This window comes from Pan troglodytes, chromosome Y (genome assembly GCF_028858775.2).
Source record: "Pan troglodytes isolate AG18354 chromosome Y, NHGRI_mPanTro3-v2.0_pri, whole genome shotgun sequence".
NCBI lineage: Eukaryota > Metazoa > Chordata > Mammalia > Primates > Hominidae > Pan > Pan troglodytes.
This window is the reverse complement of record NC_072422.2, coordinates 10,030,846-10,057,571: the sequence shown is the minus strand read 5'-3', so window position 1 is coordinate 10,057,571 and position 26,726 is coordinate 10,030,846. Positions and strand designations below refer to the sequence as shown.

Here is a 26,726-nt window from a genome sequence, read left to right as displayed (position 1 = left end):
ATATTTTAAATAGATTTTACATATCACCATGTCACTGGCATACTTAATAACATTAACCTATTATGCTAAGAAAATTAATTAAATTCTTTAACACCATCTAATATCATCTATACTCAAAAATCCCTCAGATCATGCGATTGATTGAGAGAGAAACCAGACCGTTTGTCCTATAGACCATCCCACATTCTGAATATCACAGATTGGTTCCTTATGACTTCATTTAATATACTCCTCTTTTTCTGGTATTTCCCTTAAAATTGTGTGTAGCTCCAGAGCCTTAATTGTATTTTGTTCCAGTTTTAGGCAATAATATTTAGTGAGTGGTGGTGTATACTTTCCATTACACTGCCTTGGAGGCATATAATGTCTGATTGTCCTACTTCCAGTAATGGAAACTGTCACTGTGGGTTCAGATGATGTCAACCTGACCCTTCCATCATCAAATTTCTCACCAACACTTCAACTAAGGTTTTTAGAATTAATTGATTATTGTTGTCAAGTTACATTACGCTTTTAGGGGACACAAAATGGAGATTTTCTTCTTCTATCATTCCTTTTGAATCTATCAATTCAACAAAGAATAACTTTCTCTCCATAATTATCAGCTTATCTTAAAATGCTCTTCATCTGGAAAGGGACGATGAATGCTTTAAAATTTCCCCTTCATCTCTTTTCAGAAAAATGGGTCGATGTCTTAGCAACTTCCAATGATATCTAATAAGTTTTTATCATTCTGAATTTATTTACTTTTATACATGTGATGTGTTTTTGACGACTGAAGTTATTGCTCAAATTATGTCTTTTTCTGTCCAGTGGGAGTTCACTAAGTTAACATGTATGTTAATATTTTGCTTAACTTGAAATTGAGATGCCTCTTTGAATTATACTCACTCCCAACATCTCTCCCTTTTAAAATACTATATGTTGCTACAAGACTTTGACGGAATATCACATGAATACATTTGAACCTCTAATCACTAGCCACATATTGGATAGTGTTCAATATTCATTCTAACTTTTCAAGATATCACCAATTAACTCCAATTCAATTCTATGTCAGACATGTCACTTAACTGAAATTTGAGGTTCTATCACTCTTCATACCTACGAATTCTGTTTATACTCATTGTTATGGAATTTGGAGTTCTCCACGATTTGTCCTTAAACTTATTTCTCATTACTACTTCACCCTACCTCATTGCTGCCCTATTTGTCTTTTTCAGCTTCTGAAAGGCAGATCCTTATTGAATACTTCCTGCAAGTCTAGGCTCGTGGAAGTTTCTGAGTGAATTTGGGAAAGGGTAAAGGGAGTTGAAATCAAAACAGTAAGAGATGTATTCAAATTTTTTTGCTAATTCCCCTAACTCCCTTTGCTATGGCTCTAGGCTCACCAAAAGAATACTGTCAGTTATGGGTCCTTCTAGGTAGATCTTACTTTCAAAAAGAGATTGCTCTCACCAAAGTAATATATTGCCTATTTCTCTTTCAGTTATGTTTTTTTTCATTATAAATAAGTTCCTGGCCTTTTCATTACAGGTAGCTTTCCATGCTGTATCTTTTACATACAGTCGATAGAAAAAAAGATGCCTCATCTACAGTTCCTACAGTTATTATCATAGTCCTGTTTTTCACTGCAAACTAAGTATTTGTATTTCTGATCAGTCTTGTGAGCCAGCACAATGTGAATCTACCCACTCTCTGAGTGCTGATAACTTAGATCACTGAGTCAAAAAGGCTGCAGAGTAGATCTGAGGCCTTGGCATCATGATAATGAATATAACCGTGTGAGATGGTCAACAGCCTTTCCCCTGGTGGCACAAGTCTTTGTGTTAGCCTTATCCTCATCTATCTTATTTGAACTTCTGCAGGCACAACTCACAAGGCATCACAGATTAGATTGTGCTTTGATCCAATTATTTTATTTTACACATGAGAAAACTGAAGCCCTAAGAGGAAAGGACTTTTCTGAGATTACAAAGTCATGAAAAAGCCACGATTTATTCCAAGTCTCCTGATACTCAGTTGAGCATTCTTTGCCTTGCCTGATGCGTCTAGATGGATAAAAAAGCATTTTCTTATTATCATTTGGATTTCATAAATATTCATGGATTATAAAAGTCTAGTGATGCCTGAGACCTTAGAGACCATATAATCTATTGTATCTCAACGGGGATCTATGGACTAGATATATTAGAATGATCCCTGGAAATTTTCATTCTATAGGACTGGGATGAGGATAAAAAACTGTGCTTTTTATACAAATAAAAACTTCCCAGGTGATTCTGCACAGTAAGACTTGGAAACCTCTCCTATTTTATAATTCCTTACTTTTGCTGATGAATTAACAGGCCTAGGAAAGAGAAGAAATCTTTTCTTTACACATAATTTCTTGCTTAGGGTCTCGATCATACCACAGTTGACTTTTGAGCAGTTATTTACAACTCCAGCACTATGTACTAAAAGAGATTGAAGCGGTTCAGTTTGGAAGATCTACATTAGGGAAACAACACCTAGAGTAAATCCTGGAGCAGATTGTGAAGTCAGTCCCAAATGTCATTTGGGCACAAGTGTTTTTTGCTTCTATTGCTGAAATGCACATAACTTATGCCATGGGACATATTCAAAGAGGCAGAAAGCTACAATTAGAAGGTGGCAATAACACACATTGCCATCAATGAATTTAGAGAAAAAATAATTGAACTTGTCATTAAAGTCAAAGCTGGATGCATTTTGGAAGGGTAATCAGTTTCTGAAGGGCCCTAGTGCAAACTATTCACATCGTTGGAGGTTGTTCTCAGCTACATGCTACAATTAGGCAAGTAGGTTGTACTTTAATACTAATGGGTAGTTCTTGTTCTGTGATATAAACCCATTTTCGAGACTTCTATGCCTATATCAATTGTATATGCCAATACCTCCTCAGATGTGTATCTGTACATTATTTTTCTTAATGATATTGAACACTTTCATATGTGAGGCAAAACCATAAAGCATTTTATTGTCAGATAAGGGAGTACGACAACTTGTATAGGTTTGAATTAAAAGATAAGTTTACTTAGTAGTATTGGTTCAGAGGCAAGAATTATCACATTCAATTTGTGGAAGATAATGAGAAAGATTGATGGCATACGAGGTGGGCTTTGGAGAATGGGGTGGGTGGAGACAGATGAGAAAGATGAGGGGAGATGGAGGGAGGGAGGGAGAGAGAGAGAGGGAGAGAGAAAAGCAAGAAAGGAGAGAGAAAGAATGAACAAACGCATTCATTCCAGGTTTCCAGGCTTCCAGGCTCAGAGAATTGTATGAATAATGCTACAGGTGAATGAGAGTACAAAATAGATCAGGCTAACCCAGAGACTTATCCTTAGCAGACATTATTTGAAAGGACAGTTCACCCTCTAAGTTTCCTTAAGAAGTTTTCACTGGAAAGCTCCTGTCTTCCGCTTTCATAGTTTGGTGGTAAACAGAGAGGTGTAGTTGAACATCACCTGTAGACCAAATAGGGTATTAACAGAAACCTAGAACTCTGACAATGATGCTACAATTATGCGGAAGGAGGGTCAGTAGTGTTAAGGAAAAGGGAGTAAAGGATTTAGAAACTGAAGGGTAAATTTTCAGCCTCTTCCTTGCTACAAATTAAACATATCACCTTGGGTTTTTACTCAATGTCTTTTGCACCTTGCTTTCTTTCTTTATAAAAATAGGATGAAAATGCCTCTTCTTTCTAGGTCTGTGGATTGCTGTGAGGATCAAATAACATAAATGCAAATTTTGGTGTTATTATTAGAAGTAATAATGGTAAAATGGAGTATTTCATATCATTTAAAGATTTTTTATATATGCTAAGATTTTTTTCATACTTTTTCAAAATATCAATTCAGTAGTGCCATAAATAATTGTATTAAATGAATCGCTGGTACAAAGATCACATTCTCGTTCATAAGTCCTGTCTGGATGACTTAGAAATATTTAGCTGTTAATATGAATATGGAAATCCAGCAGACTGAATCATTAAGGAGGAAAAAGGACCCGTTTTATGCATCAGACAGATTTCAGTAGCTTATATTGTCTACCTACAGGAGCTAGACACAATGATTCTTGCATATTTTGGATTCAAATGCATTTTTATTATTATTTTACCCCTGAAGCTAGGTTTGGAAAGACAACATTTGTTACTTAAGACAACTTAGAAAAAAAAAAAACTATTTCTAAGTTATCACATTGAAAGGGTTGTTATGAGACCATCACGTTATTTTATTTGCCAAATATGAATATGTTTCCTCAGTAATGTACTTTTGAATTTGTGTAGTTGTTGTTGTTTTTAGAGAAAGAAGATACTGTTCTCAATAAAATAAAGAGCATGCTCAAATAACGAACTAATAAACGGATAAAAATAGTCAACATTGAGATTCTTGTTCACTGTCACTAGTAATCAAATAAATACAATGCAAATAAATCATTGAGTTATTATTTCAAACTATCAAATTTGCAAACATTTAAAAGAAAAACAGCTGGCAAATTCATAACCTCCTTTAAAAAGGGAATACTTAAATGAATTATAGTAGAGTGATTCAAGTACATTCTAAAGAATAGATGGCAGTGAGGAAATAATCATTATAAATACACAAAAAAATCTGATGTATAATTGGTGATCTGCAAGAAAATGTGGGGAAAAGGTAGTAGCATTTACTTCTGAATGGTTGTACAATTTTTAGAGTTTTAAAAACTCCATTTCTGAATTTTCTGCAATAATTATTACTGTTATTATCAGTAAAAATGAGAAAACAAAAATATGTGTGTGTGCACTCATACATGAATGCACACCTACTTCTTCTAGAGTTGTTTGGTTCTTAGTTACAGTAAAACTATAATCTACCACAAAATGACAGCAGCATGCTTTATTGAGCTGCAGTTGTGCATATGGCCTGTTTATTCTTTTTTTTTTTTTTTTTTGGTCAACCTATACTTCTTGTTTGGCTTTCTGTATTATAGATATTTGATATTATAAATATAAATATTATAGATGTTTGCAAGTTACATGTTTCTAATTGCCCAGCTACAAATATCAGTGGTGGTATATGCACTATCTACTACACTCATTCGGGACATAAATTTATATAACAGAAAGGCTGCTGTTTTTGTAATTTAAATACACAGGGCTATTTTATTCTATGGGAGCAAGCAGAATTTAATTTAAACTGGCGTTTTTTCTGTAGACGTGGGAGTAGAATTTTTTTTTTTTTTTTGAGATGGAGTCTTGCTCTTAATTTTACCCAGGGATGCACTATTTTATTATTTTATAGTGAATAATATCTGACAAGCATACATTATATTGCTACCTGCTGAGTCATGAATACATGAATACTACCAAGTAAATAGCTCAAATTTATAAATTTTAAAGCAATTTTTATTTTTGAATTGATCTTGTGTTTTTGATAGAATATACCTAATAGGCTTAAAGTGCATGTAACTGAGCAATTTTCTTTTATGTAATGATGCAAAGTATATGAATAGTAAGTAATCTGACTCAGCAAAGAGACAAGAGTTCATACCCAAGAGATTTGTGCTTTGAGGTTTGGAAATAGCTCTTGTTATGTATTTTTGATCTTGGGTGGGCTATTGGCTATAAGTCTTGGTGTCTTCATCCATAAAATGGTATTAATAGCACCTGCCTTTTCTGCTTTTCAGGTGTAGAGACTTGAAAAGTAAATAATAATATGTGGAAGTTCTCTAACGCCTTCTGTGCCCAGCTTGACCACATATTCGGGTTTTTGATAATTAGCACAATTAAAGTGAACCAAGGGGGAACAAGTTGCTGATTTAATTTTGGGTTAAATTGTCTTCACCCTGTGTCATAGGCTTACTTAGTCCAAGTATTCCTTAAGTATGCGTGTCTATTTAAGAGATTAGCTGAGGGTGGCTATTATTCAATCTCAATTTATCTCAGCTTTGGGAAAACAATCCCTGCGTGTACCCTATCTGTGCTTGTGAGTCCACAGTGGGATTTTGTATAAAGAACAGCATGTTTATATTTACAAGATTGAAACTGTAGGTGAAGTTCATAAACATCTGAAATAATTCTTTTTTCCTGAAATATTTCCTGCTCTTCTGGCATTCTTCTTTGTAATATTCAGTTTCACATATACTTTCCTAGTTACATTGCAAACTCCATGGGGTCAAAGTGTGTGCTAGTTTTGCATACTACTGAGTCTGTTGTGTCCATTACAGTGCTTGACACATAGCAGATGCTCAATAATTATAACAGCAATTATACACACACACATATATAAATATATATATATATTTATATAAAATATATAAAAACAATGGACTGACAGACTCATTAAGTCCCACCACCCACCTCCTATTTCCTAGCATAGTGTCAGGTACTTATTAGGTGAACAACAGATAGTGACTGTATCTTATTTATATTATTTAGGATGGGCCTCTAGGAGTTCAGTAACTTATTGTTTTGGAGTAAATCAAAATATTAATCCTTACATGACACTTAAATGCATGAATACAGTATTGTGCTTAAGTAGGATACTGTCCTCAATAATTTAAAAATACATGCACCTATTTTTTTTCCATGCATTGAAAATGACTAGTCCAGAGATGAATATGAAGGCAGTGATAAAAGTCTGGGAGCAATATCGTCTAACTTAGGGCTTGAGGCTCATTTGGATTCCCACTTAGGGCTGGAGGCTCATTTGGATTCCCTAATTATGCTGATCTAGATCTTCAGGCTTGTAGTTCTCCCTGAGGGTCTTGGTTATTTTTCCTAATAGACTCACCAGTCTCGTTAATCAAACAAGTCTTCAACACTAAATATAAATCTCATCATAAAATCAAAGTTGCATTTATCCTAGTAAAAGTCTAAAGCTACTTCTACTAATTACTAACTTTGGGGAATAATTTGCCTAGACACCAGCAATGTGCTGGGCCTACATTTGGGCTACAGTGTATTTACTTACCATAATTAGTGATTTTTTAAAAAGGTAATTTTCCCACTTGGAGTAAAAGAACATCAAAAATAAATGCTATAATTCAGTGAAGTTTGTAAAAAAAGGGTCTATGTCTATATATCCATCCATACATATGTATGGTATTCATGACACCTTCTAAATTAGTGCAGCAATACATTATATTTTATCTCTGATTTAACTGTTCTTATAAAATAGCAAGATTATAAAAATTCCCACTTAACCAACATTAAAAGCAGCATTAAAATCTACAGTACTTAAAGATCATATTATCAATAACTTCCATGATATGTGCTTACAAATTTTTTCCAAATATTAGATGATTGATACTTCATTTTCTAATAGCTTTCAGACCTGACAATCTGGATGGTAAACTGTAATTCAATATCTCCAAACTTACATTTGGCCAGATTATCATCTTGTGTATGTGTGTGTGTGAAGGAGTGTGTGTATGAAGGGGTGTGTGTGTGTGTTTGTAGCAGAGAGAAAGATAGAGAAATAAAAAAAAATAAATAAAACAAACCTGGTAAAAGAAAAATTATGCTTTGGAAGATAGGGCTTATTTCCCTCTTGGTATAGCCTCTTCACAATATTTTTTTTTTTATTTTTTTGGGGGGACATAGTAGGTGTGTATATTTATGGGGTACATGCGATGTTTTGATGCAGGCATACAATCTGGAATAAGCCAATCATGAAGAATGGGGTATCCATTCCTTCAACACCCATCACTTGAACTACAAACAATACAATTACACTCTGTAATTATTTTAAAATGTGTAATTAAGTTATTATTGACTACAGTCATCTTGGTGTGCTATCAAATTGTAGGTCACAATCATTGTTTCTATGTTTTTTTAAAACCATTAACTATCCCCATCTCCCTACCAGGCCCCCATTACCCTTCCCAGCTTCTGGTAACCATCCTTCTACTGTTTATGTCCATGAGTTCAATTATTTTTATTTCTTGTCCCACAAATAAGTGAGAACGTGCAATGTTTGTCTTTCTGTGCCTGGCTTATTTCACTTAACATAATGATCTCGGTTCCACCATGCTGTTGGAAATCACTGGATCTCATTCTTTTTGTACGGCTGAATAATACTCCATTGTGTATGTGTACCACATTTTCTTTTTTTTTTTTTTATTATACTTTAAGTTTTAGGGTACATGTGCACATTGTGCATGTTAGTTACATATGTATACATGTGCCATGCTGGTGCGCTGCACCCACTAACTCGTCATTTAGCATTAGGTATATCTCCCAATGCTATCCCTCCCCCATTTTCTTTATCGCTTTATCTGCTGATGGACATTTAGGTTGCTTCCAAATCTTTTATTTTTTCCAAAAATCTGAAATTTGAGCTACCATATGATCCAGCAATCTCACTGCTGGCTATATACCAATATCAAAGTAAGCCACAAAAGTCATGTCCTCTATATCATTAATATAATTTAGAGGTGGACAATAAAAAGAAAATTAATGGAGAAATAAAAGCAGAAGTTTATAAAAAATGTATAAACAAATGAGCCCATATTACTCAACTTTATATGGGTAAAAATGGAAGTAAAGTCACAATATCAGGCATTGAAATTATTCTGTATTCTGTTACTTGGTGTAAGGTGATTTGCCACAATCCAAGAGTCTATGAAGTAAGTTTGTATGAGATAGGATGGAAGGAAAGGAGAATTTGAACTATCTCAGGGATATTTTTTAATGATTGAAAGCTATGCTATAAAATCTCTTAGGAAAAACATGCTATCAATTGCCTGATGGAGTAATGCATATCTCATATCCTTCTCATCTCTATTCCTTCAGATCACAGTAGCTTTGGCAGCAATATCGAGACGTTGTCAGTTAAGCTTCTAGATCCCTCCATCTGCCACCATCAACATAGTCACATGACTAGAAATAATAATTTATGTATCTAGAATCAGCCACAAGTAGACTGCTGAGTACTTACTACATAAAGGCAAAGCTAGCATTTTTGGGTTGGGGGGGCAGTTGTAGAAACACGTTAACAGTTCTGTAAATACACATAAAGACATGCATTTTCCTTAATCACAAATAAACCAGAAGCATTTTCAGTGATTTAAAAAAATTAAGAAATAGGGAACTTAAGAAGCCTTTGAAGCCACAGTGGCTCTTGCCTGTTATCTCAGTATTTTGGGAAACTGAGACAGGGCCTCACTTGAGGCCAGGAATTCCAGAGGAGGCTGGCAAACAGAGTGAGATGCTGTCTCTAGAAAAAATAAATAAAATTTAAAAATTAGCTGCTTATTTTGCAGTGTGCCTACAGCCCTAGCTACTTGGGAGGCTGAGGTGAAAGAATTGTTTGAACCAGGGAGTTTGATGTTGCTGTAACTTATGATCTTGTCACTTCACCCCAGTCTGTCCAGAGGATTATCTAATCATACTGTGGACTATCGCCAAATCTGCAGCAGTGAATCTCTGGACACATTCTGTGTCTGGTAAAGTCACACTTTGGAACCAAGAAGAATTTCCAGCCTTACTTCCCTTGACAGAGCCTATCGCTAAGACAGTCACAACATAGATCCAGGATAGAATTCCAACAATAAATCCCTGAGCAAAAACTATAGCTGAAACTGCCATACCATGGATCCTCGATGAAATGCCACCAACAAATCCCTGGAAAAAATACAGCCTGAATATTTAGCAGTAAATACCTGGCACTATCTGAATTTAACCCAGTCTCATTGTGGATCTTGGCTTATTTGTCAGTAGGAAACTACTCTACACAGTTCCATACTGAAACAATAACACTGTGAACCCACATTGAGTCTCCAGCAATACTTTCCTGGAAACAGTTGGGAACTGATATAATCACATTAGGGACCCATGCTGAATCACTAGTGATGAATTCATGGATATATTCTTCTATATGTGATACGGTCACAACACGTATCCAGGCTGAATCAGTTATTAAATCACTGGACATACTCTGAAACTGATATACTCACAACATGGATTCTGGCTGAAACTCTAGGATTAAGTCCCTGGGCACATGATATGTTCCTACCATGGACCCAGGCTGAAAGTCCAGCAGTATCTTGGATTCAACCATGGATTCTGGGTAGAATGCCAGCAATGAATCCCTGGAGAGAGGCTACAGCTGACATTGTCCTACCCTGGAACCAGGCTGAATTTATGTAGAAGGAAATGCCTGGACACCGTCTGAAACTTATACAATCACAAAGAGGATCCTGAGTGATTCTCCAGCACTAAATTCATGGACATGGGCAATAGCTGATGCAGACCAGCTGTGGACCAAACCTGAATTTCCAGCAGTAAATCCCTGGACAAAGTCTGTAGTTGATAGTACTATACCATGGATACAGGATGAGTCTCCAGCAATAAATCCATGGACACAGTACGTATCTTATACGATCAAACCATGAGCCCAAAATGACTCTTCAGCAGTAAATCTCTGTACACTACCTGAATCTGATACCATTATCCTGTGGACACAAGCTGAGTCTCCAACAGTAAATCCATTCACAGAGGCTGTAACTTCCACAGTGACACCATGGGCCCAGGCTGTATCTCCAGCAGTAATTCCACGGACACAGCCTATACTTTCCATAGTCGTACCTTGGACCCAGGTTGAATGTCCATCAGTAAATACCTGGAGAACGTCCATAGCTGATGCCATCACACTGTGGATAGGGGCTGAATTAACCGCAGGATATCAATGGATACTGCCTTGGGCTGCTACTGTCACACCATGGCCTCAGGCTGAATCTCCAGCAGTAGTTTGCTGGACAGAACATGTAGCTGATACACACCGTGGACTCAGTTTGAATTTTTAACCGTAAAGCCTTGGATCCAATCTGTATCTGATACACTCATACCATGGACCCAGGCTGAGTCTTCAGCACTAAAGCATTTGACACAGGCAATAGCTTATACAATCAAGCTGTGGAACCAAGTCAAATCACCTGCCGTAAATCTCTGGAAACATATGAAACGAATATGTTCACATGGTGTACTGAGGTTGAATCTCCAAAAGTAAAGGAGGGGACACATCCTATACCTGCTACAGTTATACCGCTGAACCAAGCTGAATCTGTAGGAGTAAATCCCTCCACAAAGCTTGAAACAGAAATACTCATACTGTGGAACCAGGCTCATTCTAAAATCAACAATCTCTATACATATACTCTACTTGATAGAGTGACATCATTGGCTAAGAATGTTTGTGTAGCAGTAAACCCATGGAGACAGTCTAAAACTGAAATAGTCACATCATGGGCCCAGGATCTGTTGCCAGCAATAAATCCCTTAACAGTGGCTGTAACTGGTATAGTCACACTGCAGTACATGGCTGTATCTCTAGTAATAATTCCCAGGAGAGAGGCTCTAGCTGATACAGTCATAATATGGACACAGACAAAATCACCAGCAATCAGTTTCTGGTTGTAACCTCTGCCTGGCACAGTCAAACTACGGACCCAAGCAAAATATACACCAGTTATCACTTGGAACCAGGCTGAATTTCCAGCTAGAAATCCCATGATACAATCTTAGCCTCCAATTGTAAAGATCTGAACAGAGTCTGAATCTCTAGCCCCAAGTCCTCTGTTATAGGTGGAGACTGATATAGTCATACCATGGACCCAGACTGAATCTTTGGCAGTAAATCCCTGGACAAAGCCTGTTGCTGATACACTCACACTGTGTACACAGCCTGTAACTCCATCATTAATCGTTTTTTCACAAACTTTTCATGGTACACTGAAAGCATGGGCTCAAACTGAATGCTTACCAGTAAATACCTGGACAGAGGCTGTAGCTTCCAAAATTATACCCTGGACCCAGGCTGAATTTCCAGCAGTAAATCCTTAGACAGAGCCTTTTGCTCATATGGTAACAATTTCGGCACAGGCTGTATTTTCAACAGTAAAGATCTGGCCACAGCCTTCATTTAATACAACCACCTTATGTATTTAATACAACCAATCTGAATCTGCAGCATTAATTACATGGATACAGCCTGCATCTGATACATACATAGGATTGATCTAATCTGAATCTTCACCAGTGAATCCCTGGAGACTGCCTATATCTAATATATTATCATTGTGGACCCAGCCTGTATCTCTAGCAGTCAATCTGTGAATAAAGGCAATAGCTTCCATAGTCATACCTTGGACCAAAGCTTTGCTTTTAGAAACAAAACCCTGGACACATCCTGTATCTGATATACTTATGCTGTGGACCCAGGTTGAATCTTCTGCAGTGATTACCTCCACACAGGCAGTATCTCACACAACTATACTGTGGCTGCATGCTGCAGGCCTCCAGTAGGAATTACCTGGATACAGACTGATCTGATCTTCTTATATCTTCTTATATCATGGAACAATGATGAATCTCAGCAGAAAATTCAGGGGCATGGGCTGTAGTTTCCACCGTGTTACCATGCAACCAGTTATCCCTTCAGCAGGAAAAACCTGGACATCTACCTGTGTCAGAATCAATCACCCCGCGGACCCAGTCTGAGTCTCCAGTAAAGAACACATGGACAGACGCTGCAGCTTCCACACTCTCAAAGTGGACTCATGATGATTTTCCAGATGCAAATGCTTATACACAGAGCGAAATGGGCACATACTGGACAATGCGTAAAACTGAAGCTAAGAGGCCGGGCGCAGTGGCTCACACCTGTAATCCCAGCACTTTGGGAGGCAGAGGCGGGCGGATCACGAGGTCAGGAGATCAAGACCATCCTGGCTAACCCAGTGAAACCCCATCTCTACTAAAAGTACAAAAAATTAGCTGGGCGTGGTGGCGGGCACCTGTAGTCCCAGCTACTCGGGAGGCTGAGGCAGGAGAATGACCTGAACCCAGAAGGCGGAGCTTGCAGTGAACCGAGATTGTGCCACTGCACTCCAGCCTGGGTGACAGAGCGAGACTCCATCTCAAAAAAAAACAAACAAACTAACAAACAAAAAAAACCACTGAAGCTAAGAAACTCTGAACAATGCCTGAAGCTAAAATATTTAGAGTTTCATTACCACCTCAACCTGATACTCATGACCTGTGATTCATGAAGAAAATCAAGCATCTATTTTATGGACACATCATGAAATTGAAAATATCAATGCATAGACGTTGTCTGAATTTGGAACACTTATATCTTGGACAGTGCTTGTACCACAAGCAGCAGAACCATGGCCCCAGCCTGAAGCTCTGCTTAGCACACCTTTGTTTAAAACTGGATCAGAAGAAAATGAAACCTTGGGCTCAACCAGAATTTCAAACACTGAGCACATTTACTCCATTTGGACCTGGTAAACTAGAATCCTGGGCCAAACATAACACTACTACATTGAAAACAAGGATCTAATCCGAAACTGATGTCTTCTACCCGTGCACCCAATCTGAAGTAGGTACAATGAGATCCCAGACCATTTCTGAAGAAGATACAGTAAAACTATGGAACTGGACTGAAGCAGGCACAATCCACCCCTGGACTCAACCTAAAACTAATACAATCAGACTTTTGACTCATGTGAATTTCAAGCAGTCAGACCCTGGACCCTGTCCTTGTCTGATACGCTGTTGTATCAGGCTGAAATGCAAGCTGCAAAATGCTTGACCATGCCTGACATTAATACTGTGAGTTCTTGGTTTCAGACTCAAAACAATGTAAGAATAAATGTTACTCAACCTCATTCTCGAGCAGGTACTACCTGGATGCAGCCAGAATGGCAAATAATCCACCCATGGAACCAATCTGAAAAGAATGCAGTCAGACCCTGGACCCAGTCTGAAGGTGATGTTCTGCAACCTTGGATCTATGCTGAAAGCAATACAGTCAGACTCTGGGCCCATTCTGAAACTGATAAAATAAAACAACGTGCTGAGCCTGAATCTCAAGCAATTAGGATGTGGCCTGAAGAGGATATGTTCGCACTTTGGTCCCGAACACAAAACGATGCAGTTTGGCCATGGACCCAAGTGGAATCACAAATGACCCACTCCTGGACCCAGAATCAACTTAGTATAAATTACCCTTGGACTCAGCATGTACCTGCTGCAATCAGACCATGGACTTACTCTGAAATTCAACCCTGCACCCACCCTGAAGCCAATACAGTGATAAGATACTGGTTCCAGACTCAAATGAGTTCATTAAATCCTGGGACCAACCTGAAACTGAAGTATTCCAAATTTGGACTGTAAGCCAAGTAATAAAACCCCAAAACTTCATTGAAATTGATACAGTCACATCTCGCTTACAGACTCAGTGTGATACAATTAGACCCTGGGTTCGTCCTGAAAGTCAGCCACTCTCTCCTTGGCCCCACACTGAAGCTGGTGTCAGGCCTCTGAGCCCAAGCTAAGCCATCATATCCCTTGTGACCTGCACGTATACATCCAGATGGCCTGTAGCAACTGAAGATCTACAAAAGTGAAAATAGCCTTAACTGATGACATTCCAACATTGTGATTTGTTTCTGCCCCACTCTAACTGATCAATGTACTTTGTAATCTCCCCCACCCTTAAGAAGGTTCTTTATAATCTCCCTCACCCTTAAGAAGGTTCTTTGTTATTCTCCCCACCCTTGAGAATGTACTTTGTGAGATCCACCCCCTGTCCCCAAAATATTGCTCTTAACTCCACTGCCTATCCCAAAACCTATAAGAACTAATTATAATCCCATCACCCTTTGCTGACTCTCTTTTTGGACTCAGCCTGCCTGCCACCAGCTGAAATAAACAGCCATGTTGCTCACACAAAGCCTGTTTGGGGGTCTCTTCACACGGACACGTGAGACAGTTTGTATATTTCAGCCCTGGACTCAGCAAAGAGTTACTACAAATCGTTCGTGGACCCGCCCTGAAACCCAAGCAGAGAGACTCTGGATCAAGCAGAAACTGAAGATAGAGACAGATCTTCGTTTTACATTCAAATGAATAAAGGCAGACCATGGGTTTATTTGAAATATCAAATAGTCGGCGCCTGGATCCAGCCTGAACTTGATGTAATTCACTCTTTTATCCAGTCTGAAACCTTCCTATTAAGATTCTGGCCCAAGGTTCTATCTCCAGTAGTCAAACCATGGATCTTGCTTAAAGGAAGAACACTCATATCTTGGATACTGCCTGTAACCCGAGCAGACACTGGATCCAGTCTGAAGTTCATCTTATTGAATCCTTCGGTGTTTTTAAAGCCGGCAAAGTGAGAACCTGGATCCAGCCTGAAACAGAAATACTAAGACCCAGAACCCTATAAAGCTGTTATAATTGCATCATTTTCTCCTCCTGAAATTGAGCCGAACAGAGAAACACTATTAACGAGTCATTTTGGCTGCTTGTCCAAACGTGTACCCTTTTTGCTAGTAAAAACCGTTTATTCCCCAGATCGGTATTTTATAGCTTTGTCAACTGAGATAACTGCCACACAAAGCCAATATAAAATCAATTCTATCCAACCAAGCCAGTTTACAAGCATTTGGCTTCCTGGAAGAGTTGTTTACCAGCTCTATGGCAGGAAATTAAAAATTATCAAGACAAAAGAAAGCCCTCATGTCCCAAGTACCTCTCTTATCTCTCTTTATGCTTTTTCTTTATTCATTCTTGTTCTCTTCCATCTGTACGTACACTGACCCCTTCTTGTTCTGTCTTTTCTTCTTGTACTTTCCCTTCATTCTGTATTTCCCATCTTGCTCAGGTATTTCTCCTCTGGTCTCCTCTCCTATTCTGCTATCCATAGGCTCTTTTGCTAATCCTCCTCAGAATATATTTCCCTCAGCATTTACTAAAGAGTCAATTCTTTCTCATTCTTTTTCATCCTTGCATACTGCTCCAGCCGCACTTTTAACAAAACAACCTCTCCTGATGCCTGGGTGTCAGTCTGGACCCAAGCCTGGACAACAACCTCTTAGGCATTCAGAACTCAATGTTTCCCTGGATGAGTGTCAACTAGCTGTGATTTGGAAAGAAAGTTTCCAGGCTTTCTGGCTCTTCAGGACAGCTGTTATTTCCCATGAAACCACAGGCAGCTTTAGTTGAGTCAGATATTTGAGTTAATGTACTTGGTATGAAGACTCTTGTTGAACCCTAAAACCAGAGTTTGTAGCAACAGAGGTTATGTTCTCAGACCGTTGCAAAACCAAAATTTAGGTTATTGTGTGAATCAGCAGAGATGTGTAAATATTGAGAGAATATCTTTTTTTTTTTTTTTTTTTTTTGCCAAACAGGATGTATGAGCTATGTGTTATGAACACAATTCTATTCAGAGAGCAGTATTTTAAAGATAGCCTTACTCCTTAGAAAGGTTTTATTATTTTCACTTGAGGTATATACATATATACACACACTATTGGATAATAGTATAACATCTTGGATACTAGTATCAGATATAAATAATAATATACTACATATATAAACTATATATACATATATTTATATATAGCATCTATATAGTATATATGTGTATATATGTAGTATATATGTAACTGTGTGTGTGTATATATGTGTGTGTATATATATATATATACGCTTTATTGTTAGAAGGGGAAGTATGAAGATAACCTCTGTACTATATTTAAAATTGTGGGATGAATAATGTATATTTCTATGTATTTTCTCAGAATTGAAGATAATGAATTTCCAAGCATTTTTCTAAAAGTCTAAATTTAGATTTTAGAAAAGGAAGGGTAGTAACACTAATCACTCTATACCATGTGTGGGTTCCTCTGCAGAGTGTGGATTATGCCCTGGCATTATCCCTGTCTGTCCTAACTGCTGGGAGGCAGAAATTGGTGAAATCTCTTGGGTGATTTCTGCACAAATGTTTTTCTCCCATTTTTGTGCTGGCTCCATACTACATGAACAGTGGATCATTAGCACAGCTAGATGTGTCAATTTTATGTAAGTCTGAGCAATTCATTTCAAGATTATGATATCATTATAAAGCAAGTAAAACATTGAGATTGTTACTGAATATGTTTCTTTTCTATTTATTTATTTATTTTTGTTTGTGTGTGTGAGACAGAGATAGGGAAAGAGAGAGAGACAGAGACAGAGACAGAGAGAGAGAGAGAGAGAGAGAGAGAGAGAGAGAGAGAGAAAGAGACTCTCCCTCTATTGTCCAGGCTAAAATGCAGTGGTGTGACTCACATTAGCCTCAAACTCCCAATATTAAGGGATGCTCCCACCTCAGCCATCTGAGTACCTGGGACCGCAGGCACACGCTACTGCATCTGGATAATTTTGTTGTTGTTGTTCTTGCTGTTGGTAAGGAAAAATTCTCATCATGTTGACCAATTGGTCTCAAATGATCTTTGAAAATAGTTTCTAAAGTACTATTTGCAACTGAGTGCTTACCTGGACTTCATGTGATTCACGTGAACTCCAGGATTTTTTCACACTGAAATGTGGAAATAATAAGATTTTTTCCTCGATTTTTTTTTCCCCAGAAAAAATGCAGAAGCCCTGGCTGTGGTCCGAGTGGGGCTTATTGACCTCCAGGATCCTGCCCAAGCTGAGATTGTCACCTTTGAGCATGCCATGCCCTATTTAGGTCCCAAAGGACCTCTAGGACCTGGGTTGATCTTCCTGAAGCAACCACTACATTTTCAACCCAGGTTCCTTCCTATACGCCTGGAGCAATGTCTGGAACAAGAGAAAATATACAACTATATGACTGTTGGCTACGTAGTTGGTCCCTTATGAGGGGGTGAGTAAAGAAGAAGACACTGGAATGAAAGAGAAGCATATTTAGGAAGAGAATAGTATCCTCTCATGAATAATAAATGATTTGTCTTTCCCTTCACCATACTTCTCCCTCTAATGTGGGCTAAAATTTGAAGACAAACACAATACCTCTTCTCTGTTTTCTATCAGAAAGTCCTGGAATTGTGCAAAAACGGCACCTGAGCATCCTACAAGTCAGCACTTGTGCCCAATTTTGGCTCAAGCTGAATGAACTCACTTTCTGGGTGGAGGCCAAGAAAGCCATGTGGGAGGCTGACTGTCAGGTGACAAATTCATGGGGTATAAATATCAGGGAGAAAGAGGAATATCTTGAAAACCAAAAGTTACTTCTGGCCCTCCTTTAAAATATTGTTTGATATCTTGTCTCTTGTTTCTTGCAAGGTGACTTGGGAGCACCTTTCGTATGCCATCTACAGCAAAAGGACACTTGGGTGCAAGTGGGAATCTTGAGTCACTTTGAGGACCATTGCACAAAGCCCTAAGTCTTCGGTCAAGTGCACCCTTTCCTTTTCTGACTCCAGGGAGTGACACAGTCTAGCTATGCTCCCTGGTACAAGCAAGGGCCCATGACTACCTCTGCTTCTATGTCCCATTCAGTCTCTACCTCTACAAATGCTTCAGCTTTTACCTCCACCCCTGCTTCTATTTGGCCACACTTCTCTCTGCCACAGCCTCAGAGTAAGGCTCAAAAACTTGGTAGAGGTAATAAAGGAAGAAGAGAATGGAATTAGAAAAGAAGAGAGGGAAGCAGAGAGGAAAGAAAGCTCTTCCTGAAAAATATATGAGTTTTTTATCTACCAAATCACAGAAATTATTTTTCTTGTGGTTTACAAAGGTATTTCACACTTGATCTATGATTCAATTTCCATTGTATCCCTGTATGATATAGATTACTGTATAATACAGGTCATGAAACATGATTACTATAGTTATGTTAATTGCTTACTCTTATACTAGATAAGTAGAATGGATTGTTCAAGTTCTTATGGCAAAAGATGAATAGGACTAACATTAAGACACACTCTCCTAACACAAAGTCATTTCTACCACACAGTATCTTACATGTGTAATAGAATTATTTTGAATTGAATATATTTTAAGTTAAAGACATTATGATGTTTGGAAACAGCATAGCAGTTGGTAAGTAATGTGTTTTAGGTGCTGGTGTACTAGACTGTATTACATTGTGATTATCAGTTTCCTCCTTCCCTTGGCTATCAGAAAACCTATCACAATATTAGCAATGGCTATTTCACATTACTGTACTTCCACTTATTTCCTTAGAAACTGAGGGATCTCTTTTGGTGTCATGTACTAAATGTGCACTTAACCACAGCTATATTATAGCTAACACCTATTGTCATAGCTACAGTGAATAACACATTAAAACACAAAGGAGGCCACAATTATTTGCTCACATTCTGCAAAGTCTGATTCAAAGACAACTACACTTAAGATCATAGTTATGCTTCTAATTTCATCTATATTTCCTCACCTCTTCTAGAGAGAGCCTATCTTCATCGTTTTTATATCTATATATGCATTAACCAGCATTGCTTCAACTCAGTTTTCTGAGAAACTCTCAAATGTTTTTTAAAATATGAGCTATTTCCTTAACCCAAAACTTGAATGTTCTATGTAAACTGTCATTCTGATATCACACTAAGATTGTAAGTTCAGGAAGATAAGCCCCCTCCAATTTAGAGACAGGAGCCTTATCTCCAAATTTTTCCTTGTTTATCTAATATCTCCAAATCAAATAATTTTTTGTTGCCCATCTACTTTGATAACTTTTAAGTAGCTAAAATCATAGCTATATAAAGGTTGCAATGGGGAGAAAGCTGGAATGACTCCCAGTACTTTGACTGAAGAAATTTAAGTTAGGACATAAAGAAACTGGGAACTTAGAAAAATAGTAAGAGGAAAACTTTTTTTTTCAGAAAAATGTAAAAACAAAAACAAAGGAAAAACAGAAAAGAGGTAGAAGTTTGTGTTTGCTAGTCATATTTAACAATGCTGACCTGGTTAGCAGAAATAGGAGGGATCTAAATTTTTTTTTAAATGGTCTACATGTGGCAATTCTACTCAAATTAATTGTGTGAATTTTCCCCTTGGCTTTGGCAGATCAGATTTATCTGCGATATGCCATGCCTTGGAAGGCTGTCATCATCATCTGTGGCAGTCAGATCTGCAGTGGTTCCATAGTTGGCAGCTCTTGGATTCTCACAGCTGCCCACTGTGTCAGGAACATGTAAGTTTGTGCCTGCCTCTTCTCATGTCCTATAATTCATTATCCCATAATTACATTGCTGGAAGTTTATCTGTCCAAATTCACTTCTATAATGCATGACCATATCACTTATACAATAACTTTTTTGTTTTAGGCTAAAAAGAAATTGCCTCACTGTGTTTGGCTTATTAGTACCTCTATTAGTTATCTCCTCGCAACCCCATTGTCTGTGGACTCTTTATTCATAGATTTCTGATTTCAATGAAGATGAGCTAGGAACCTTGTGTATCATGACAAAAGCAATATTCTGGAAAGCCTGATGTAGGTTTAACGTTCAGGTTTTCTAATGATTGCACTGTGTTAAATCTTTGCCTATGCACTCAGGAATCCTGAAGACACTGCTGTGATACTGGGCCTGAGGCACCCTGAGGCACCACTGAGAGTTGTGAAGGTGTCTACCATTCTACTGCATGACAGATTCTGGTTGGTGACTGAGGCAGCAAGAAATATTCTGGAATTGCTACTCCTCCACGATGTCAGACTCCCATTTGGCTCTTATCACTCTTGGGCTATCTGAGGAACCTGAATAGTTCAGAATGCTAGCTCTCTAGGCCACAAATTGTTACACCAGGTCAGTGGTTATTTTTCTTATTAGCGTAGTAGTTCTAAAAAAATGAGGTTCATATTTTTAATATTATGATTCAAGGCATAAGTGTAATCACATTTGTATACATCATTAATTATAAGATATTTAATCCACATCAGAGACCCACTAGGAGATTTGTTTTTGTTTTATAAGATGATGGTTCTGATGATGACTTCACAGGATTTTAGATCTAACAAAAATTATATGAGGAACTTTCTCTGTACAGTCCAGATTTGTAAAGCAAGGTAGAGATGATTTCCTTCCCAACTCTTTTCTCACTTCGGTACAAAGGAAAAAGAAGGGTTTTGTATTGTTTTGTTTCATTTTTACTTCTTTATGAAAATGTAGCTTAACTTGACTTGGAATTTTGAATTTCAAAAGTAAAAATTGACTTGTTAATTTTGCAGAGTAGAATTTAAAATGTTATTAAAAAGTGACAAGTCTGTCTTCATTGACTCACCCCGGTAATTCCAGCAATGTGGGAGCTTAAACTAAGAGGACACTTTGAGTCCAGGAATTTGATACCAGCTTGAGCAATATAGCAGGACTTCATCACTAAACACGTAAACAAAAACAAAGCCTGGTTGATGTTGCACACAGGTAGTCCCAGCTATGTGGGAGGCTGAGGCAGGACGATAGCTTGAGCCCAGAGGTCGAGGCTGCAGTAAGTGAAGATTGTGCCAATGCACTCCAGCCTGGGTGACCTAAGAAGAACTTGTCTCAAACAAAAAAACAAACAAAAAAAGGCCAGACATGGTGGCTCATGCATGTAATCCCAGCACTTTGAGAGGCTGAGGTGGTAGATCACCTGAGGTCAGGTGTTCAAGACCAATCTGACCATCATGGGGAAACACCATCTCTATTAAAAATACAAAATTAGCCAGGAGTTGTGGTGTGTGCCTGCAATCCCAGCTACTCAAGAGACTGATGCAGGAGAACTGCTTGAATCCTGGAGGCAGAGGTTGCAGTGAGCTGAGATCAGGCCGCTGTACTCCAGCCTGGGTGACAGAGCGAAACTCTACCTTAAAAAGGAAAAGGAAAGTGACCAAAAAGATAATGAAATAGAAAAATTGTGTGATGTAAAATGTTAATGGTGATGAAATGAACTGAATTTCTGTGTAAAAGTTATAGATACAAGTTTAAAGTAATGACGAGACAGAAGTGATGAGACAAATCGTAGTCTTATCTTAATATTCAGGGTTTAAATTTAACATATATTCTTAAGGATATAGTCCATTTGTCTTTCTAGGAGGGACCAATGACAATCCAGAAATGTTAGGCGCAAGTGATGAAAGCCTCCAGCTGTGCCCACCTGTACCCTGACATAGGCAGTTCCATTGTTTGCTTCATTACTCAGGACAAAAACTCTGATGAAATTGTGGTACACCATCAATTTTTTTTCTTACTACATGATAGAAACTATAACTTTGTTCCTATACAAAGGGGCATACTGCATATGCCTAAATGATAAATATAAGTGAATCATTGATCAGTAGGAAACCATTTTAAAATTCTTTAATTACAGAACAAAGTATCTAAAAAAATCTGTTTTTAATCTCTGAGTTTTCTTACATACGATTTCAATCTCTAGCCATACTGTATAGCTATTATGCTGCTGTACACACAAATCAGACATTCTATATTATTCTCTTATTCTAATAATAGTATCTTTACACCTCAGAGTTTAAAACGAGTCTCACCTTTTTCTATTTCCCCAATTAAAATAACTTTTTAACATTTAATCTTCAGTGATTTTTTGTAGTAATATTTTTGAAGGTATTTGATCAGGATGATTTATTATGCACTTATCTGATGTCTCCTTTTCTTCTGAATACATGTTTTAATATCTACTTATTAAATCTATGATTAATAATTTGGAATAGGGATTTAAATCCAAATTCTATGTTGGAATTTACAGGAGTCAGTGAGCCTACAAAAAGCATTTATGTGCAGACCAGTATCTGACAATGGCAGTTGGAGACAAATAGGCTTCACCAGTCTCAAAGCCCTAGCTACTACAGTGAGTCCACATTTTTCCTGGATATTATCTACTTCAGCAAAAGAAGGTCACTCAATAAACCAGGCCCTTGTGCCTTGGGTAGAAACTCCGAACTCCTCTAGTCTCCTTAAACAGCCAACCACACTGCCACTTTCCTCAATAATAATTACTGCAGCCCAAGGACTTTGGTAGCCTAGTGACTATAACTACTGATGCCACAGTCTGGTCACAGTATGATAAAATGCCAGAGCATCAACAAGGAAAATTTTGACTTAGCCTTCCAAAATCTATCTAAATATATCTTCAATAAATATGGCTTTTCTTCATAATAACTGCTTTCTACTACTTCCTGAACTAATGCATGGTCTTGGATTGTTTTCATTCTTGAAAATGATTCAAAAGTTCATATTTAACATGAACGTGAATGCAGGATTTTATTTATCAGCAAAAAAAAATTTCAAAATGATGCGAAATACAAATGTGGAATTGTATTTGTGAATATTAGTCTTTCAAATTATATTTTCATCCCAACTAACTCACACAGTTTTTTGTAACTATCTACATATTCTCCTCAGGTGGGGGAAAAACAGTATCAGAGTTCTTGAAGAATTTCTGAAAAAGAAAATGACAATACTAAACAAGGTTTAACCTATTCACAATACTGTATTTAGTGAATGAAAACATTGCTTTTAAAATCCTACTTAAGTATTGAGTAAATAAATAAAGCATATTATTTCAATAACTCTAAAATACATGTTCACGAAGACAATACAACAAGGGTTAAAATACATAAACAAACAAATGAGGCCGGGCATCATGGCTTGCACCTGTAAGCCCAGCGTTTAAGAGGCCAAGGCGGGCAGATCGCTTGAGGTCAGGAGTTTGAGACCAGCGTGGCAAATATGGTGAAACCTCATGTCAACTAAAAATACAAAAATCAGCTGGACATTGTGGCGTGCGCCTGTAATCACACCTCCTTGGGAAGGCTGAGGCAGCGGAATCGCTTGAAGCTGGGAGGCTAAAGTTGAGGTGAGCTGAGATCATGCCACTTCCCTCCTGCCTGGGTTACAGAGCCAGACTCTGTCTCAACACACACACACACATACACACACACACAAATCTAAAAAAACGGAAAAAAAAATCTGTACTAGAAAAAGAGCTCACAGGCAAACTCACATATCTAACAGGAACAAAAATGTCCTTTAAACAAAGGTTGCACAAGAGGCAAATTAAAAAAAAACAAATGTATCACCTTGCATATAAAGTACAAATAATATACTGAAGAGAACCACAAGGGGAAAAAAATCAAAATTTATAAGTATGTACTCTAAAAGAAGCTGAAAGTCACTTAAAAATTTTCTGGATTCTATGTCTCTATATTGCAAAAATGATCATAAAATTTGCAGGAGCAGAACAATCAAAATCTATCTTAAAACTCAGTAAGCACTTCAAGTCTCACATAAGAATTGCAACAGAAAATGGATGTGTCTGCAGTATTTCCATACAAATCTGAACAAACACTATTTCTTCATACTCTTTGTTTCACTATTCTAAGAAAATAACCTCCATATTAATATTAGGTGATGCGACAAAGCAGGTCTTCATCATGATAAGCAACACTGGGTGTCCACACCAGTACCCAAGTGGGTCTTAATTCCCGGCCAGTTTCCCTCCCTGGGCACATACCAGAGGAGTCAGCCATTCTGCAGTCTCTTCACATTTCCTCCTCTGAGCCCAATGTGGTCCTCCAGATTCTCTGTGTAGTGGCCTCTCTTGTCTGGGTAGCAGGGAAGTGTGAGTGAAGATGGCAGAAAGGAGAAATCATGTCAGGGGAGCCTGGGTTCATCGTAACGGAAAATGATGGGCCTGGGAGAGCCATTCTGGGAGGACGCAGACCTAGACAGGCCTTGGGGGGACATCTGCATGGAGGGTGAGAGGGCCCCGGTTGAGCCCAAACTGAGCCCCAAGTGTTAATCAGCCTCAGGGTGGGGAAGGGAGCCAGCTAGAGATGTTGAGCAAGTTATCCCTTGAGACTTGCTTCTCACCCACTGACCTTAGACACTTATGCCTCTCAGGTGACTTAAGGTGCCCTAATCCTGAAACGTGAGTGTTGCAGTTCCCTGAAGTCCGTTTCTCCTTCAGCCCATGGATGGCCTGGGATTGCTCACTGCAGTCTCTTCCCTGAAGCTTGGGTTCTCCTAACCTGACCTCCTCTCTGTTCCCTCTCTAATGGCCTCCCTCCCTCGGGGAGTACTGAAGGGGATTGAGCCACAGGCCCTGGCTGATGATCTGAGGGACTGAAGAAGGGGGTACAGGACAGGTCAGGTCATGGCTCAAAGCCAGTTCCCCAGAGGCCAAGGAATGACCGGCAAGTTTTTTCCCATGATGCCCCACCATGGCACCCATCTCAGCAATCCTGCCGGGACCTGGGTAGCCAGGGGCAACCAACCAGCTGAAGAAGGTCAGATGTAGGTGTACTGCCTGCAGCTGGAGGCTTGACCTTCATGATCCCACAACCACTGGACTGCAGTGGAATGAGACACCCTGTTTCTTGGAGGGATAGGAATCAGGAAGGTTCATGCCAGACATACCCTCCCACACACAACCTCCCCTACCTTGCTGGGAGGCACTCCTCACCGAGGATGCCAACGCAGTACTCCTGAATGATCACTTTATTGTGGAAGTAAAGGCTGTGACAAAAGGAAACCTTCATCCTGATGCCAGTACCTGGGGTGGCTGAGTTCCTCCATCTACCTGGTCAAGAAGGAGAAACAGGATGGACTCAAAGGACCATTTCATGTAGCTGGACTGAAGTGACCTGCTAGCTGGAGTGAAGCATGTGTTTCCCCTTCTCAGCTGTCCTGCTTAGAAACCCCTGGGCCCCAGGGGGACCTCAACCTCACCCAGGCACTGGACCACTCCCACAGATTCAGGCTCAGCAGCCTAACCTGCAAATCCATCATGTAGCTCAGCAGGACTTTATCATTTGCGACCCTGGTCCATATGTGGGCCCAAGTCTTGAGCACCATGTGTTTCTGGGGTAAGCCTGCTGGACACAGGCACAGGGAGTAGGGGTAGTTCCATGGCTGGCATGGGCATACAGACTCCCCTTCCTCCAGGGACTTTCCCAGGGAAATGTACCCTTCGACTTTCTGCAGTGCATAAAGGGTCCTTTGCGCTCCTATTCTCTCTTGTGAGTGCAGTGCTTTGCTTCCTGTCCCTACTCTACGTGCTCTCAGGGCAACTGCAAGCAAGCTGCCCTCCTATCTGCAGAAGTCTGGCCTCTGCTCCCTTCATTGTTCCTCATCCCCTGACTCCTGGATGACCTCCAGTGCCTACCAGCTGGCTCCCCGCAACCCTGCTCCTGGGACCTAGCGCCCACCCCCTGCTGCCAGCCATCCCGAATTGGCAGCTGCAAAGACATGGTTCTGGTTCGGAAACCGGGGATGCCCTGTGGCTTGAGGCATTTACAGAGCCCAGCTGCAAATGATGGACCTCCAGCGAGTCCGTTGCGGGCCGGGGCATACTGGGGCCAGGGCCCGGCTCTGCCCAGTGGTCCTCCTGCTGCTGCTCCACGTCGGCCTCCTCCTTGGCCACCACTTCCACTTCTGTCATGATGTCATCCACCAGGAGCACGCCTCTTCCCCCCAGGCTGCCCTCTCCCGCAGAGCCTCCAGACTTAACACGGTGCCCTCCTAGGGCTCCCACAGACCAAGGTCTGAGCCGCCCACCCCATGCCCCTGACACCCCTAGACTCTGGGGGCCGCTCCTCGAGAGGCCCGGGGGCCTCGCCTAGCTGAGAATCACGGTCTCACACCTACGTGGACCCAGGATTCCTGGGGAGTCCCTCAGGGCCCACAGTCTGCCGCAGTCACCATGAGGTCCAGATTCCCTGCATGGTTAGCTGCATACAGGAGCCATAGGCAGAGGCCCTGGACTTCCAGAGCCCCGCTAGCAGGCACCGCGGCCGGTGGGTGCTGCGCTCACAGCAGCCTCTGCGCCACCAAGGCAGTGAACACAGGTCATTGGATGGGCGACCACGGCAGCTTGTCTCTGGTGTGCCCAGGGCATAGGACAAGAGATCCTTTGGAATACCCCTGGGAGTGCAACATCCTAGGGAGGATGC

General features: G+C 39.5%; 2 pseudogenes; one reads left to right on the top strand and one right to left on the bottom strand.

Moving 5' to 3' along the window:
• The window catches only part of LOC100613329 (centriole and centriolar satellite protein OFD1-like), a 63,528-nt pseudogene extending 52,948 nt beyond the window's left edge, over window positions 1-10,580 (bottom strand).
• A 2,400-nt stretch (window positions 10,581-12,980) lies between these two features.
• Window positions 12,981-22,792, top strand: LOC129138929 (uncharacterized; annotated as a pseudogene).
• The last annotated feature ends 3,934 nt before the right edge of the window (window positions 22,793-26,726 follow it).